The sequence below is a fragment of the Perca fluviatilis genome, chromosome 7 (genome assembly GCF_010015445.1).
Source record: "Perca fluviatilis chromosome 7, GENO_Pfluv_1.0, whole genome shotgun sequence".
In the NCBI taxonomy this organism is placed as follows: domain Eukaryota; kingdom Metazoa; phylum Chordata; class Actinopteri; order Perciformes; family Percidae; genus Perca; species Perca fluviatilis.
This window is the reverse complement of record NC_053118.1, coordinates 13,152,018-13,170,685: the sequence shown is the minus strand read 5'-3', so window position 1 is coordinate 13,170,685 and position 18,668 is coordinate 13,152,018. Positions and strand designations below refer to the sequence as shown.

The following is an 18,668-nucleotide window of genomic DNA, read 5'->3' as shown; positions in this document are numbered from 1 at the left end:
TAAGTTACAGATGCATCGTTGCATTTCAAGTGTTGCATACGGTAACTTAGCCTGGATGTATCATGAGATAAACCGGGTATCACTGTCACTGGGTCACGAGGCAAAGCATTAGGAGATTGTTGTACAACCAACATAATAATTTAGATTAATATAGTGCATTTCATGAAACCCAAGGATGCTTTACACAACTACAGGGGGATAAGGGAAAAGAAAATAATAGGTCAACACAAACACAGACTAAAAGGAATAAAACGTTAAATGGAAGGCGGACGCGATTTAATGTCAGCTACTGACGTACAACCACATCGCACAATCTAAAGTTATTTTATGAATGAAATAGACATATTACATATCTAAGGGCCAATTCTGGGACGTTTTTAAATCATTTACAATCCAGTAATTGTCTCCATCTGTTGAAAGCCCAACCGAGTGTGACTTGGATTTTACCGGTTTTCTTTCACTTTCCCTTTCCCTTTTAGCTTTTAGTTGTTCTTCGTTTAATTTCCTTCTTTTTTGTAATGGTCCTGCCCCAGTATCAACCATAACTACAACAGATACCTTCTAAAATGAAATTAAAATACAATAAGGCCTATATAAAGACATCTCCTGCTACCTTTTACCTGCATACTCACTAACACTAACAGGCTTTTCCATTGTTCAGCCAAAATCTGTGACCCCTCAGAATGCGTGCTCTGTAGCAACTGCCAACCTCATGGACCTTTTTCACGGCAGACATGTTGACATGTCGTAGTAGGAAAAGCAAAGGTGTATTCAAAACCATTAATGATGGCTGCATTCCTCTTAGGAGAGGCCCTGGTATTGTGTATGCTGACTCACTGAAATAGCTCACAGGGACACTTGATGGAACTGAGCCATCGTTAAGGTTATCAATTTCAGCTGTGCTTTTCCTGCTATGACAAGTGAAAATGTCTGCTGTGAAAAAGGTCCATTCTGTGACTTTGTGGGAAAAATAGGACCCGGGCAGAGGCATTAATAAAAACTATATAAAAATAGCGTTCTTTTCACTGTTAGTCTCGTTTGCTGTTACAGGTCAGTTATGATCATCAGATGGAACATTACACAGTTTCAGAAACATGTAAAAGGTTACATATAGGCACTTTAACTGTGATAAAATAATTTACTGATGCATTTACTGATGCAGCTCGTAAAGTTTTTGGGGATTTTTAGGGGACAATTTGTGATGTTAAAAAGAGTAATTTTTTAGGATTTGATATACGGTAAAATGTAGAAAATGTGATTTGCAGCCCTTTTCTTTTTTGTAACGATTATGTATAGTAAAAAAGTATTTTGATTTTAATTTACTTGTTTTATTTTATTTTTAAAAATTGTGTCACGTGACCTGCAACTCAGACTGTAGCCGCCACAGCATGCTTTTATTTTGGAGGCATGGTGAGAGCTGAAAAAAAATACTAGCAGCCATAGACTGTTAGCAGCCCCTTCTCACTACAGGAAGTCACTGCAGTCAATTTAGAAAAGATGAAACAAAATAACTGAATAACAACTACAAATAACGTGTCAAAAAGGCTGAAGTAAGAGGGGTAAGTTCTTTTCTCTTTTTACTTAATTTTTAAACTAATAAAAATACTCAGCCATTGTGTTGGCTAGCTTGTTAGCTAGCTATAGGTAGCTAATGCTAGTACTTAATGCCATGTTCACATCAAACAGTAATTACACACAACTGAGGAGGAGTTATAATTTTGAGTCAGAGATATGGGGAATTACAGAAAATAATTACACTGGATGTTACATTTAAGTAAAATCTAATATCAATCCAAATCCAATTAAAACGTATACAACAATGCTAACAACATGGGTAAATTATCTCGGAATACTGCATGGACAAGTTTTCAATATTCTGGAAAAATGGCATGAACCAGCATTGATCAGGTAATTGTATTTTTTTTGTTTTGTTAACACACTAACATTACACTAGCTATCATTTTAATGCTAATGCAAGAGGTGACACAGAGGCGTTATTATGGACCTGGATATTAGCTAACTGCTATATCTAACAGACTCTTCTCTTGCTAAAGCTCGTTAGAGAATAACACAGGTGTAGCTAATTATGTTACTGAGGGCTCATGTCATTTAGGTGACACAGTAAGCAATACTTTTATGCCTGCATTAACAATACCAAAGTTCCTGGGACTTACTTGAAGGCCCAGTGTGTAACGTGTTTAGTTGTTCATTATCAAAATCTGTGTTGCCCGTTCACAGACTTGTCCTTTTTCATGAATATTTACCCCCACCATCAATTCCAAGTATTCCTTTTGGCTTGAAATTTTACATTTGCATTCGCATGAACTGGGGTAGACGCTCCATATTCATGCGCCATCTTGAAATACGTTAGCCGGTAAGGGACATACAGGACATTCTGCTCCACCTTTCGCGTTTTCGCTCTCACATGATAAACTCACAGGTGCTGCTAATGCTGCTAATGGGTATCGTCGCTTCCCGGCCCCGGCAAGTTTGAATAAGGAAACATGGAGGACCACATGTATTTAAAATGTAAATTTCAGGAAAAGGAGTCTTCTTTTTCGCCCCGAGAAAAAGAAAAAGGATATTGAAAAGAGCAAGAGACCGGCTTTTTGAAGCGTGAAGGCTACCGTAGCTGTAATACATAGGCTACTTTGAACCGCGTGGTGCAAGAGAGTTGATTGCGATATATGATCTCAATGCTAGATGGGAGAAATTCCTACACATTGGACCTTTACACATCAAAATGTAATGCAGCCTTTATTAATCTAATTAGTAACTTTGTGGTTGAGTCTTAATGTCTCCCATGAGAAAGGTCTATTTCACCAAGTTCCTGAATGGACCTCTGTACAGAAAATTGTATTTCACACCAGCTAGCATGTCACCCTCCTGTGCAGTGAACATTTATTTAGAGATGAAATTATTTGTTCAGGTGGTTTTGTCAGTTTTTACAATGTAGAGGAGGAGGGAGAGTTCCAGGAAGAAAGAGTAGATCAAAGAAGAAGACCAAAAGCACAAAAGGGGAGGAAAGTGTTGGGGCACCCCTTTTTATGTTGTACCATTTTTCAAGAAAATAAAAGTAAGTGAGAGAAAGCTGTTACACAGACTTAGGCACAAATAAATCATCTACACATCTACTTCGAAAAGTGTGCTGAATCATGAAAATGCTGAGATCAGTGCAGGTTTTGTTGTCGATTACTTGCTAACTTCCATTGACACAAACAATACAAAGATATGTGTATGGAATAAGTAAGTCAATTTTTCCAAGTAACTGAAGGAAATATCTGAACCCCACTCCTCCACCTTTACCTTCTTACCTCTCTCTCACTGTTTTGATTTTTCTCTTCATTTCCCCTAATGCTTGTGTATTTGTCTTACATTTTACCATAACTATCCTGAGAATTTTGAAGTGACGTTTTTAATTGTGTAACCTTTTATCAACCAACTCATAACCCAGTCATGCTTATTTTTCACTTGTAACTGGGCAGTAGCAGCCCATCTCGTGCTGTGTCCCCCATTTCGTACGAGCAACTGGGGCTGTGTTAGTGGGAGTGTGTTCTTTCAGGTACCAGAATGTTATTAAGTGGTGATAATTGTTTCCTCCGTTGTGCAAATTGTGAGATAAACAGTAGAAATATGGCATTCAGGTTACAAAGTAGTCTCCCATGAATGTGTCGTTGCACGTATTACATTGGCTGACACAGTGCCATGACGGATGACATTGCATTGCAGCAAATGTTGAGCCAGGTTCAACAGTTTTCATTGCAAAAGCCCAAACTGACATTTTCAAATGGCTTGTAATTTAGGAACAGTCAAAAACAGAACGAGATTCAAATTATAATTGATCAAATCTTCAGTCGACCGACTAATTGATTGGTTGAAACTAATTGTTTCCCCAGTTCCCACATCAAATGGCAACAGAATTAGGAATATTGTGGCTACTGGCAACAGCATAATGGTTATTATGGCAAAATGCAGATGATGAATTTATCCACAGGGATAAGTAAGCCTGATTTAAATAGTAAAAGATACACACACAGAAAATAAAATCACAATGACAATCAGTGAGGCAATTAAAGAATGACAGGGACATATTCTGAATTTATAATGGCATAAAGTGTCCTATAAGGCTCAGACATATCATGACGTTGTCATTACTCACACATATCTCATACTCCAGGGTGCTCATTACCCTCTCAACATGCCTTTCTGTCTGCTCATTAGGTTTTTGTCTGTTTGCTCCCATCACAGTTACGTTTCTCTTCTCCCTCTCCCTCTCCCTCTCTCTTTTTCTACAACATACCAGTGGAGTCAAAGTATCATACCAACACCTCAGCTGAGACACACTAAAGTCACAGACACACACACACACACACACACACACACACACACACACACACACACACACACACACACACACACACACACACATGCACACACACAACACTTTCTTTCAAGTTATGGGTCTCCCTGTTAGGCCAACCACTAGACTTAAAATAGACACACCTCTTACAGCATATCAGCTGACAGCGAGCCAAGCTGACACTGAGCAGTAATTCACCATCACTAAACCAACACTTAATGCTTTTTGGCCTTCTTACAGCTGTAGAAGCAGTAAGGAGAAGCTGGCAATACTTTGTAAGCTGTGAATTTAAACCTCTGTTTACTTTACTGTGTAGTGAAATCTGTATGGGATGTCAACAATAAAGCTTGAAATGTGCTATACTTTGTTCTAAGGGGACACTAGCCTCAGATATTTAATTTTTATACTTTTTTGCTCACAAATCACTTATTATCAGGAAAAATACAATAGAAGAGATGCACTGTTTAACAAAGGAACTCATGCTCACGAATATATACCGTAAACTGCTTTGTTTCTATTAGCTGTTTGCTTTTTGCTATATACGTACTTCTGCACGTTTCAGGTGTTTCTATCTATCCAGAATAACAGCCATTGTTGCTCCCCATCCCTTTTCTCAGTGTTTCCACATGCTACGCAAAGGAATTAACAGCATTAGACATTAGCCTGTTTGTTTTTCTGGGTTTTCTCTCTTGTAATTGTGTGGATAAGACAGGTCCCCTCTGTTAGAAGATACCGTATCAGTACAACGCAGAAATTAAAAAAAATAACAATATTGTCTGAGATATTTCTGGATTCTGACTCATCTCTCAGTCCTACTCTCTGGCAGGAAACCAAATTTTTTCCAAATAAGAACATTTTCCAGACTGAGGCTTATAATACAAAATGACCTGTAGAGAAGACAGTAATTTCATTATACTCTATGTAGATATATGTAATTGCCCATTTATCCGATTTTATTCTGACACTAAAGGCGCTGATTTTTTTTCATCTCTGTGCAGCAGTTAAACATCTTTGTCTTGTGTTTCTAGCGCTGAATACAGTAATCTGTCTCTGCTTTTTTTTTGTCTGGTGGTGAACCTTTGTGTGAATTGCAAAACCATTTCTAACGTTTCGTGAACACTCAGACAGCAAACAGCATCAGTAAGCCTGGCTGTGTTTGTCGAAATAATTTATCAACTATCATTTCCACACTCAGAAGAATTTCAAGCACTGAATAGAGAACTGTGATTGCCACGATTGTGGTATTTCAGTAGCATGCAAAAGACCACACAATTTCTGATTCGAAGTGAAACTTCAGAACACAGACATTGTGGAGAACAAGAACTCAAAAAGTAAATGGCAAATCAGTGTTAAATCTAAAAGGTGCAGAACATGTCTTTTGTAATTTTGATCCTTGTTTGCAGTTTTGGGATTTTCTTGGTACATTTGCGTGTTCTTAACTGACTACTACTCTACTAACTTAATCATACTTGGACTTCGACCCCCGTTTAAACTGCATTTGTTAATCATCAGTGGTTCTCGAGTGCGTGTGGTCAAATATATCTGTCAGTCTGATGCGATAGTTTCTTACAGTTAATGCATTTATTCATCGTTCAGTGAGGAAATTAATTTATTCATTCCACCTCTGCAATATATTTATGTGTTATGCATTATCAGGCAGTGTTGTGCATTCATTATATGCCCATTTACTTTGAGTATCATTTGGCCAGAAGCTTTGCACTGACTTTGCAAGATCATACAAAATACATTTTCCTAACATTACTAAACACAACTGCTATTGTTGGACAAAAGCAGCCCCAAACAGACTGATTAATGCTCTTGCAGTTTCCATATAGGCCCCACTTGCTATGCACTAGTTATTTTTGAGGACGTGCATGTCAGCTATGGCAGGACCTGCAGAGCCACTGCATGTATGGACCACAACACCTAAACACAGAAGAATAATTCAGCTGTATGAAAAAGTAGGATTCTAAAGTGTAACCATGCAGTCCCACAAACTATATATCATTGATAACAATTGCAAGTGATGTATTGGAGGGTGTTGTACAAGACTGCAAAAGTTTCATCAGGTTCGGCTGATGCGCCTTCACACACTGTGTCAGTGCTTCCTTGTGCTTACTGAAAGCTGAAGCTTTTGGCTCTGGAAAGTTGCTTATTTGCAGGGTAAACGGTGAATTTAGCACAATGCTACAAGCGACACACTCCACCATAATTCAACCAGAATGCTTGTATTTTAATTGGCTAGCGCAGTGTGTTGCTAGAAAATGTTGCATTGCGATGACTCAAAGGTTGAACCAAGATCAACAATTTTACTTGAGAAGCATAACCCTTGCTGCGCTAAAGCAATGAACGAGGAGGCTGCTATCTGTGACGCAGCGCTGCTGCCGGTCTGAACATGGCCTATAGCAGAACAGAACGGCTGGTTTCATGGTTTAACCTTGGTCTCAATGTCACTCACCAGCCTCATGCTTCTCCACAACCCAACAGCCCTCCCCTCTTCCTCCAGCCCACAACACCACCAGCACCAGCCCCCACCCTCAGTTGGTGTGTTTGAGCTTCTCGGCAGGGGGCCTGCAGTTCCAAAGATATGTGGGGGTGGCGTGTATGTGTGCGCGTGTGAGTGGGTGTGTGAGTACATATGTGTGTGTGTGTGTGTGTGTGTGTGTGTGTGTGTGTGTGTGTGTGTGTGTGTGTGTGTGTGTGTGTGTGTGTGTGTGTGTGTGTGTGTGTGTGTGTGTGTAGCCTTTCAGCTTCTCCCTGGATGTGCTAATGTGATAATTGACTATTCCAAGTTCTGCCTGCAACTGTGTCACCATTCACACAAACACAGACACACACACACACACACGCACACACACACACACATCACACAGCTAGTTTGTCTTAGAATAGCTTCCTCACTTCCTGATGACACTCTTCAGCCTGAGTGTTGAATAGTTAGTGATAACATACGCAGAGATTAATCTGTTTTTTATTTGTTGCTAAGCAGGGTTTTTTGTATCCATTGCGTTTCTTAGAACATGTATAAAAACCTTATAGCCAAAACATGCTAATAGATTATTATTTATTTTGATCATGCTCCTCTGAATGTATGTTAACAGTGGAAATTAAAATTTGTAATATTTTTTTTTTATGTGACTTCTGCATTGTTAAACGCAATTATTAGCCTAAGTCTAGAAAAACAGGAAAGACATGAGAAACAGAGAAAGTTTAAAGGAGACTGCTTGCCTAAATAGAACATAATCTTTCTCTTTCTCCCATCTCCATGCACTGTCTCCCTGCAGGAAGATAAAGCAGAAAGATGTCTCAGGAATCCCTTTAAAGGAGCCACCAGTGTGCCCAGGGACCAGTGAGCAGCACCCAGAGACCAGGACTCGTCCCCTGCCCGGAGTCTGAGGAGCAGTGAACTGAAGAGCTGATGCGTTCAGAAACCAGTAGGTCATAGCTCTATGCTGAGGCTCCAGGCAAACACTTCACAGACAAACCAGAAAGGCACTATCTGGCTTTTAATATTGATCACTTCTCACACATTCACACACACACAACACATGTCAGAGAAATCAATGAACAGACAAATTTACTCTGGCTGTGCACCAAGTGTTCTAGTAGTATTTTTTTTTTGAGTTTGTGAGTGTATATGCATGACTGAGAAAAGAGGAGAGAGTTGAAAAGTTGAAGCCAGAAAGTTCTGTGAAGATTTTTAACAAACGATTGTGTGGTGGTGGTGGGGGGGGGAATATATAGAGGGGAGGCGTAAAGGAGGCGTTGTCGGAAAGAGAAGAGAGGAGGGGATTAGGGTTGGCGGTTCGCTGTCGAACCAGCATCGATACAACGGCAGCATTTGCCTAATCCCCTGGTAATGGCAGCTTAGCAGCCTCCTCGGACACACCAACACTCCCACTGCCTCCTCCTCCGCTCTGCTCCTCTCTTCTCCTTTCCTGCCCTCTTCCCTCCTCATTTACATAACATTAGAAACATTAAGGCGGCTCCAACAAGGCCCCATTATGTGCGTGTTGGTTTTGGGTCCCATTGCGTCGGCCCCAAAGCTTTGGAGAGGAGAGGAGCAGAATGAGTCAGGACATCACAGAGGCTTGTCCAGTGTTTTGTCTGCTGGAGATGGTTTGTGTGCCTCCTAAAGGACTTATTGAAAGGGAAAAAAAAAAAAAAAAAAAAAAAAAAAAAAAGAGAGAGAGAGAGAGAGAGAGAGAGAAAAAAAAAAAAATGAGAAAAAAGAAAAAAAAAAAAAAAAAAAAGGGAGAAAGTGTTTTTTTTTTCTGAGAGAACAGAGCAAGTGATTTGATTGCAGATGTGAGACAAAAACATCAGCTGCAACATCCTGAAAATGTGCAGGCTCAACTTCAGATAGGTGTTGTCTGTTTTTCTGATAATTAATTAGGCTGGAGTAACATAAAAAGCACCATGACAATGATGTTTCATGGACGGTTCTTGGCACCAGAGTTGTTTTTCAGAGCTGAAGTTCAGACATCATCAAAGTGACAGAACTGATAAACAGAACTGAGCTATTCACCTAACAAAGCCACTGTTTACTCCGTCTGCCACACATGCACATCTTTATTACCATGAAACTATTCAATTTACAATTTAAGGAAGTAGCTTTTAAACCATAACATTCTAGTATCAAGTTTGAGAATAACAAATGTGATGATACATTCGGCAAAAGTTCTGCGAAATAGCTGTCTTTGAATTTAAAAACAAAACATCATAAAGCGAATAGTTGATGAATTCAATTGAATTCAACATGCTGTGATAAAAAACAGACCTATACAATTTGTTTTCATGATTGGAAAAACAGAAATCCTGTCACCAGCATACTCTGTGGCCAATTAAGATATGTGTATTATTTATACAAAATAATAATTATAAAATGATCCCAATAAGACTGAATACTAGATAATACCGTATGCCACCATACTAGAGCTATATCTGGAAATGAATAAAGGAACAACATATGAGAAAAAAAAAATCATTCTACAATGAACAATTTTACAATCCTATTTTTACTATATTTTCATTAAAAAATGATGGAGGCCTTACATAGAAACATATGTGGCCCTCTGAGTCCAGGAGTTAGTAGCCCACAAGACTAAATCCCCAGGTTAAACTTGGGGCAGAAAGAAGAGTTTCAGTAAAGCTGATACCTCCATATCATGTTACAGCAATAACACTTCCAGAACTATACCGTAAATAACAGAAATAGACGTATGGCTCTAACATTATGTGCAACAGTGTCTTTTAGTTCCCTGTTCGGCCTGTATACAGGTTGTGATGCACAACCCTAACCCTAATATCAGCCATTTAGATCATCATAAAATTATACAAATTATACACAGTCTATTATGGTCATCAGTGAGTGAGAAAAGACATAATTCATACTGCCCACATTTTCTACCCTGGATCATCAGAAAACAATTTAAAGAATAATAGTAGCTAGGCATTTCTACCTAATAGTGAATAAACCTTAAAATAACTTACAAATGAGCAAATTTGGCTGTCAAAAAAACAAATCTCAATTCATCTCAATTTGTTATGGTCATTTAAAAAAAAATGTAATGTTATTAATGAATGCTATTAACTAGTAACTGGAACATAATAACATTGTAATTGTGTATTAGATTTAAAAGGCAATAAACCATAAAACAAACAAACAAATAAACTGCAGTGTCACAGTACTTACTGAAATAGTACCAAAGACCTCACATATATTTACAAAAGTGAGAAACACAGCACGCAATTAGTCATCAAACTACACAACCATGAACCAGCAGAGAGAGAATAGCAACAGTGCTCGATGTTTCTCTGCTTTTTTTTTTTTTTTACAACTTTCCCTTCTTCCTCGCTTTCATTTAGTCCCATAAAGCAGAGTTTTCAGTTGGCTTCAAAGCTTTTCGCAGAGCTCAGTTGGGGGCCTTCAAAGCACCGTCTGTCGGCAGGTTTAGGCACAGAGAAAGCTTCTTGTTCTTTAAGGATTTGGCTTACAAATAACGCCCAGCCAGGGCCAAGGCAACTAGCTTGCACCCTGACAGGATAGTAGACAGACTTCTGCATTTTAGTGATGTGTTTTGGGGGGCTATTCCTGCATCTATCTGAGTGAGTACCTGCTCTGTTTGGTTTGAGTCTGCTCTATGGTGATGTTTTCTATGCTGTCCTCTTCTTAGAAAGGTTTTGTGTGCTTACAAGAAAATCTTCTTGTGAATGGTCTACAGTAGCTGTAGAAGATTTTTGCTTGAGACTCAAGAAATACATCTAACATAAGTTTTTAATTTCAAGATGTAATTTTCTTATTGCATTATTATTTCATGTTATCAATAAAACGTGTACACAAAATGAAATCTGCAATACAACTAGCTGTTAGTGAATTTATTAACAAAACTATCTTTGAGGTGTAATAATAATCAATGTTATTTTGTTACATTTTAATTTGAAATATGTAATGTGTGCAGTGCATTAGCATGGGCCGGCATTTTCATTTTGAGAGCAGTGCTTGTTTGGTTTGATAGTTAGTTAGATATGAGGGTTTAAAATGAAAGTAATTTTAATGCTTATGAGACCTTTTCCTGACAACATAACATTATGGTTTTATTGTTTACACGCTATACAACTTAATTGATACTTGTGTAGCACTGTGATGGTAGCTGATATTAGATTTTTTAAATCATATTACTGAAATGATACATTGACACCTTAATAAGCCATGGATCCGAGTGTTTATCTTCTATCTTTTTATCATTCATGTCATGCTTCAAGTCTCGGTTTAATGGGAACTTACACACAAACAAAACAACAGGTTTCTGAGCTATATACCATGAAGAAGGGAGGAGACATAAACTTCCTCTGGCCAATCACTGACAGATTCAAGTTTGATTAAGAACATTATTTTTAACAGGATGTTTTTCTGCCAGGCAAATGGGTTAATCTAACTGTTGACATTTATGCAAAAAAGAAGAAAGAGACAATATATTTATTGACGTTAACTCTATGTATGCTAGACTAATGTTGCCTAGAATTTTCTTTTGCAGTTATAATGTACAGTTAATATGATTGTGGTTTTTTATAGTTTTCTATTACTTTGCAGGATTTGTACATTATTGTCTCTTTATGAATTTGTTGGTGATGAAAAGTTTGTGGGGGGTTTTGGCAGCTAACGTTGGCTGGGGTGTGTGTGTGTGTGTGTGTGTGTGTGTGTGTGTGTGTGTGTGTGTGTGTGTGTGTGTGTGTGTGTGTGTGTGTTTGTGTATGTGTGTGTGTGTGTGTGTGTGTGTGTGTGTGTGTGTGTGTGTGTGTGTGTGTGTGTGTGTGTGATGCAGTCGAGTTTTTTAGTGGGATTATTGCAGTGTGTTAGGGGTCTCATATCTGTATTAGTGTATTGTGCACCATACTGTAGGGTTTAATAATGACATGAGATTGCATCCCTCCATGTTAGCATAAATATACTGTACACATTATGACAGGCTGTCATTGACAGCACAACCGATACATAAGGATCACCAGTTTTCTTTAGTAAAATGAGAATATGATATTGTGGACTGGGAGAAAGCGTAATGATTGACACAGTTACTGCAAAAACCTGTACGTTTGTACAGTCACACTGCAGCAGCGCAGAATATTAGCAAGAGCAACAGGAGAAAGGATCTTAGGGATTGTGTATACCACGCCATAATCATGGACAGGAGCAGTAGGAGGCCCAGACTTCGCTGTCTCTTTTAGCATTTCGAATAATTCGTCAAGAGTGAATCACTGACTATAGCTAAAAAATAGGAATGAAAGTTACTATTTCCAATATCATCATGCAAATAGAGGACAGCCTGTACTGTTAATCGGAGCCGTTAGATGGCTCTAGCCTGGCTGGGGTGATTATAAGGTCAGTTAATTTGGAATTAAAATAAAGTAGCTGCATTAACACATTGTGTAAACACGGTATGAGTTCTTCTTTTCATGGGACATGTTGATACATACTTCTGTATTGTACTTGGGTCTTGTTGTCTTCTCTGTATTCCTTTCTCTTGTTTGGCACTGCACCTGTCCTGAAGTTCTTCACGTTGTGTTTACCAGACTGCTGAGGATCACAGGATTCACAGACACTCAAGCCTTCTCTATTGTGGCTCTTATTGTTAGTCGCTTTGGATAAGGGCGTCAGCTAAATGCCTAAATTGTAATTGTAAATGGTAGGCCTGCCCACATGTTAGCTCACTAGTCACAGCACTCTTAAGAAAGCAGAGCTGAGAGGCTGACGGGACGAGATTGAAACAGGCAGCCATTATAATCAGTCATTCAGCCTTTTGGAGTAGACATTCACTGTTTTTGGTTTGTTCTAAATTCAAAGGGAACCCCTGTGACCTGCTGGCTTTCAGATCGACCTAAAACCACTCGGCTCTCCCTCCCTCTCGTCTTTTCCTGCATTCCCTCATTCTCTCAAAGTCTCTGTTTCTCTCCCTCAGTCCCTGCCTTTCTTTGCCTGTCTTTCTTTTTTTTTTATCTCATTTAGAAATACTCCATCCTCTTCTAAAGACGGACTTTTCAAAGTTACATTGAAGTTATTTGAAGTTATGACTTGTGTTGTGTGTGTGTTTTTAAAGATTCAGCAGTATCATGATCAGTCCTGATCAAGTTAGTCGTTGTTTAATTTAACATTGTTGTTAGTGGTCACTGAATTGTTGATTAGGTTTCAATCCTTTTTTCCTATCATTATTTTTACAGTATTAGTTTTTTGCTTCGTCTTCTTGAAGGATCCAGCTTCATAAATCTTTCCTTAAACATATTTGATTGTTTGTGTTGCTTCTTTTATTTTTTTTACTGCAGTGTGTAGCTTTGTTAAACACTGTGAGATGCAGCTGTGCTCACAATGTGTTCCCCTGTTCAAATTTAAATATGGACAGGGTTATGTGAGGAGAACTGTGGGAGTGTGCATTGCATGAATGCTAACCAATGAACGATGCCCAGAACTACATTCACATTATTTTAAGTGGAATCAGAAAAACCATAACAATGACTTTCTGATGAAATATGATTGCAGTATTTAATGTAATCATTCAGTATTTACTATAGAGCAAAAATTAGTATTTTGTTACCTGATTAATTTCCCGATTTCAGGGTTTGCTGCTCAACAGATTTAAATAAAATGTTCACTTTATGGGATGATACAATTATTTCCATTACTGGCGCTTTTGGTCCAACTTATTCCTATTCACGGTCATGGGGTGGCAGGGACTAGAGCCTTTACCAGCATGCATTGAGCAAAAGACAAGGAAACTCTCAAAACAGGCTGCCAGTGCATCATATGGTGAATATGGATAGACAAACAGTCGCACTCAGGGGTAATTTAGACTCTCCGATCCCCCTTACCCTGGTGTATGTTTGGGCTATGGGAGAAAACCCAGGCGAACACAAGGGGGGATCATTCAAACTCCACACTCAGACTTACTTACCTAGCTAACCACTGAGTCACACACCCTGTCTCTCTGTCACACCTTTCCTCTCAGCACTGTGCAGTTGGGGAATATTGCCAGTATGTGTCACTTCTCCAGCAAACTGTGGTTCTCAGCTCTCCGCTGTGCTAATCATATTTCTTCTGGCAAGTTGTTAGCTCTTGCAGGAGGGAGGGAGGGGTGAGAGGAGAAGAAGATGTGGCAGAGAAACGAATAGAAACAGTAGAGGGTAAAGAAGAAAGAAAGACACAGGGGAAGAGAGGGAGGATGGAGAGCACTGCAATTAGTCAAGTTTTGCAGTGTTTTATAACTTAGACACATAGTAGAGATATGTTGTTAAAGGATACCTGAATCTCTCTCTCTCTCCCTGCCCTTCTCTCTTCTCGTCCCATCTCCCTCCCCTCCTGTATGCGTCTCCCTCTCTACCTTTAAATATTGCAGTGGGAGAGATGGTTCTTACATACTGAGGAGGTGTCAGCAGACAGTTATAGGAACGTCAGCACCATTGCACCTACCCAAATGACACATACACATGGGCACATGCACACACTCCTGTCATCTCTGTTTAGTGTGTAGCTAAACTCTGCAAACTGAGTTAATAATTAGATGGGCTTATACTCTTAACGTATAGCATTAAGGCACAAGAACATAAGTGGTAATGCTGAAACACGTACTGGAAATGCCAAATTAATTCAAAAGTTTTGCATTAAAAACTAGGCTATTACAGTAACATTTTTGCTTTATTCAACAATTTAAATATTTACTGTTAAAATGACTTTTAGTTCTTGCCACGGTCATCATTGACATTAATGTACCATAACAAGAAATTAAAATATTCAAATATCAACTTAGAAAATACACAAGGTAATAAAGCTGACGGGCTGACATCTTGAATACCCTATAGTGTGAAGTACATGCTGTTTTAAATATGGTGAGCATTTCACACCACTAAATATCATAGTAAAACTATTATTATAAATATATAATATAGTATTACTAAACAGAAACTGTTTATCTTTATTGGATAGGGACTGTATAATTGTCTTTGCAGATTCAGGATAACATTAATCGTTGACCATAAATCCGTTTTCAATCAGCATTGTTTTATTTCACACTTCAAAAATAAAGGTTTTCTGTTTTTATTGGGATTTAATATTTCATAGAATAAGCATTTGACAGTCAGAACACATAAGAATGGCACAAACCAATACCTACACCTATACCTATCTACCATATAGTCTTACACCTTTCCTTGAGTTTCTCATGTCCTGATGCAACACAGATGGAGCGGTGATCCAGTCTGTAAATATCAAAATATAATAAACTGTAACAGCTTACAGTATTTACTGTAAGTAAAGTAGTATTTACCTGATTCAAGAGATACAAAAGCTTTTGACATGCAAAGTTACTCTCATCCAACCTGAGGAGAATTGATTGAATGAAAATGACTCAAACTAATAATAGATATCATTGATAATATTAGATAATGTGTGACGAGAGGGGTGAATTGCAGGAAGCAGATATGATTACATCTATGCTTTTGTTTGATTAACAAAGATGAACTCAAGAGTAATATGGTCATTTTTCTTTGCCTGCAGGGGGACTGGGATAAAAATTTAATGTGATTTATATTATGCAATTATACTATGGCTGGATGCTGCCAAATAAAATAGAACCGCTTTTGTTAATGTGTTAAGAGTTATTGTCAGTCATTTATTCATACTATTATGTATCACAGTCTATCCATTGGCTCACCTAATACCTTCTATATAGAAACTGCATGGAGCCATAATGTAACCTTCCAGTCAGCCATGTTTAACCGATCCTGTCATACAATACAGATTCCCCATGATTCAGCGCCTCCCCTGGCCTCTTTCTGTTTTATTTTCACACTTTTTTGTCTGCCTGTCAAAACCGGATCTGTTGCTACTTCAATAATCGCAATGTCAAATTTGTCTTAGACAAACATCTAATAATAGCCAGTGTGTTAGAAAAATGGCTCTTGCCAGGGTTTAGACACAGAGAACTGTTTCATACTGTCACACTGTCAGGATCCCTTGAATACGGAGCTGATGAAATGGCTGCCTGTAATACAATTTGGACTCAATTTAATAAACAATAGACAACATATTGACACTGTGTTACATTTTTGCATGCCTATTATGCATTCTCTTTGTGAAGGATGTTTAATTGCACTGTGACCTTGGAGTGACACAATGAAGAACATTAAGAAAAGCAAAGTCAGCAAAATGTAATTACATTCAGCCCCACTGCCGTAACAGTTAATTAAAGGGCAGTACTGGAATTTGTTCTGTGTGTCTGTGATTAGGCTTGGAGTGTAAATACACTGTTTCATCATGTATGCTCATTTTAACATTGCTGTAAGCACACAATGCACAAATGTTTTTTTTGAATTAAATGTGTTAATGGTTTAATGTTCAGTGCATATGGGGTGTAACATTTAGTTTGGAACACCTAACAAATCACAAATCTACGAAACAGTAATACAGCAGAGAAAATGTGGTAGAATAGATTATTATATTATTAATACTAAGGGGATATTTCCCATCATTTGAAAGGAGAATATCACCCACACGGCTTTGTACCCACAGCCTAGGCGAGGCTGCCTTTATGCATAATTCATATTTCCATATCGTCATGGTGATCATGTGCGATGAGTGTTTGCTCTCACAGCAGGGAGCTGGTTGGTGGTGGTGGTAACGCGTGTGTGTGTGTGTGTGTGTGGTGGGCTGCAGGAAGAGTATGTGGGGGGAGCAAGGTGTCAGGAGGGACAGAAGAGGAGTGAGGAAAGGAGAGGGAAAAGTGTGACTGTTAAAAACACTGGCTCCGTATTCGCCTTAATTATCCTCCATCTCAAAGCGGCCCATTTCCAGATTTTTCGAACTAGTTATTTTTACACAGTGGAGATAGACAGGAGGGGTGGGGGCTTCGAAACAGCTCGTAAATAGCTTGTGAATCAGATTTATACTCACTAAGCTTCACACCTCTGCCCTGTGATCCCCCAGGATTTTTTGTCAGCATATTAATCGATTGCAACCCACTGCTTTCTAATTATATCCGAAAAAAATCATATAATTATTATAACTCCATTTTGAGCAAATGTTAGCTTGTAAATCATTAGCTGTTTTAAGTATTGTGACAATTAAATCCTTCTATTATAAAACCTCTTTTATAATATTATATAAAAATACATTAATAATAGAAATGTTGTTGGTTATTACTCGGAAAAACATTTTGTAATATCACAATCACAGGCTGTTGCATCGCTAAATACACTCCTACAAACATGATGAAAAATAGGCATGCAGTCTTAGACAAATGTCAATTAACAACTAAACAACAGAATTAAAGTGTTAAAAGGCAAAAAAGAATAAAGGAAGCATAAATAGTGGTGAGGCTTGACTTCCTATTTAGTTTGTGGTGTTTCCCATTGAAAACCAGCTCATGACCTTTGTTGCACAACACACCCCTAAAATTCTCATGATTCTTGCTTCCTGACGCTGTACAAAAATGCAGAAATTCTGTACCAGTGACACAGAAAACAACTTAAAGCGTTCAGCCACCTTCACATTGACCTCCGAAGCCCTATCAACCATCAGCTTAAATACACCAAAAGATATTCTTTCTTTTTATTTCCAAATATATAAACCTTTAGCAACGTAATTCAATGTTCAATCAAGTTTTCGAGTTTAAAGGTTTTTTGGGTCCTTGAGGTTCAAAAGGTGAATTTTAAGGAAACAGCTGTGATGTCAGTCCCAACAGTTGATGGGCCTATGTGGGAAGGAAAAGTGAATGAACAAGTCCTCCTTCCCTCAGCAACTACCGGCCAAGTGCCTTTGAGCAATGCGTTTAACCTTCAACTATTCCACAAAATGTGTTCAGTAGCCAAGGGTACACTACTGTGCTAGATACTTCTGCTTGATAAATAAATCAGTTGTAAATAAATGGTAAACAAGTGTTTATCATTAGATATCATCAACATCATGAAGAAAACATGTTATTCTCACTTCTCTCATTCCCCCCATCCTGGGTGAACTTGAATCGATCCGATTGCTGCTCTGAATCCTCTTGAGAAGCTTCCCTACACATACACATACATAAACAAACACACACACATACACACACACACACACACACACACTCATGCTCAATCTTGATATACTTCCCCAGTGGACAAGATGGACTAGAATTAATTAGCCCCACCCGTTATGGACACACACATTCACACAAAAAAAGCACAAGTAAATACACACATTCACCCTTTGTGTGTGAAAGTATGTGTGCACACTGTTTATACACCAAGGAGGAGTGTGAAGTTGCTCATACTTAGTATTCCCTTGGTGTCTTACAGAAAGATATTGCAAGGCCTTGTGTGTGTTGTGTGTGTGTGTGTGTGTGTGTGTGTGTGTGTGTGTGTGTGTGTGTGTGTGTGTGTGTGTGTGTGTGTGTGTGTGTGTGTGTGTGTAGGCTGGAATTCAGAGTGGTATTGATTAAACACAGCAGGGGGTGAGAGTGTGAGCACTGCAGATAGCTCACTCACCTGCCACTCTCCAGACACACACACACACCAAACACACACAAACACAACATCAAACTGTCCACTGGCTTCATTAAAAAGAGCCGCCTGGCTTTCGATATGATGAATAAAATAAATCAAGGAATTCTGATTCAGCTTTGAGGTACAAAATATCAAATTTGTATTGAAAATGTGTTTACGAACCATTCTCTGTCCTTCTGATGGGCAATACTGTCGTGTTTGACAGTTAAACATTGACAAAGAGCAAGTTTCCCTTCAGACAATCAATACCAAAACAGCCAATTTGGCTATCAGTGATCTGTGAAAG

The 18,668-nt window shown here is 38.5% G+C and overlaps 1 long non-coding RNA gene across 4 annotated transcripts in view; it reads left to right on the top strand.

Annotated features, from left to right (window-relative positions):
* The first annotated feature begins 1,450 nt into the window (after positions 1–1,450).
* Positions 1,451–18,668, top strand: part of LOC120562298 — a 34,438-nt gene continuing 17,220 nt past the window's right edge. For 2 of the 4 annotated variants that reach the window (XR_005639737.1, XR_005639735.1), the window contains exons 1-2: positions 1,451–1,559; positions 7,645–7,794. This is a non-coding gene — a long non-coding RNA (uncharacterized LOC120562298). Of the gene's footprint in view, positions 1,560–7,644; positions 7,795–10,290; positions 10,469–18,668 lie in introns of those variants that run through there. The other 2 variants (XR_005639736.1, XR_005639734.1) reach the window with 1 other exon arrangement.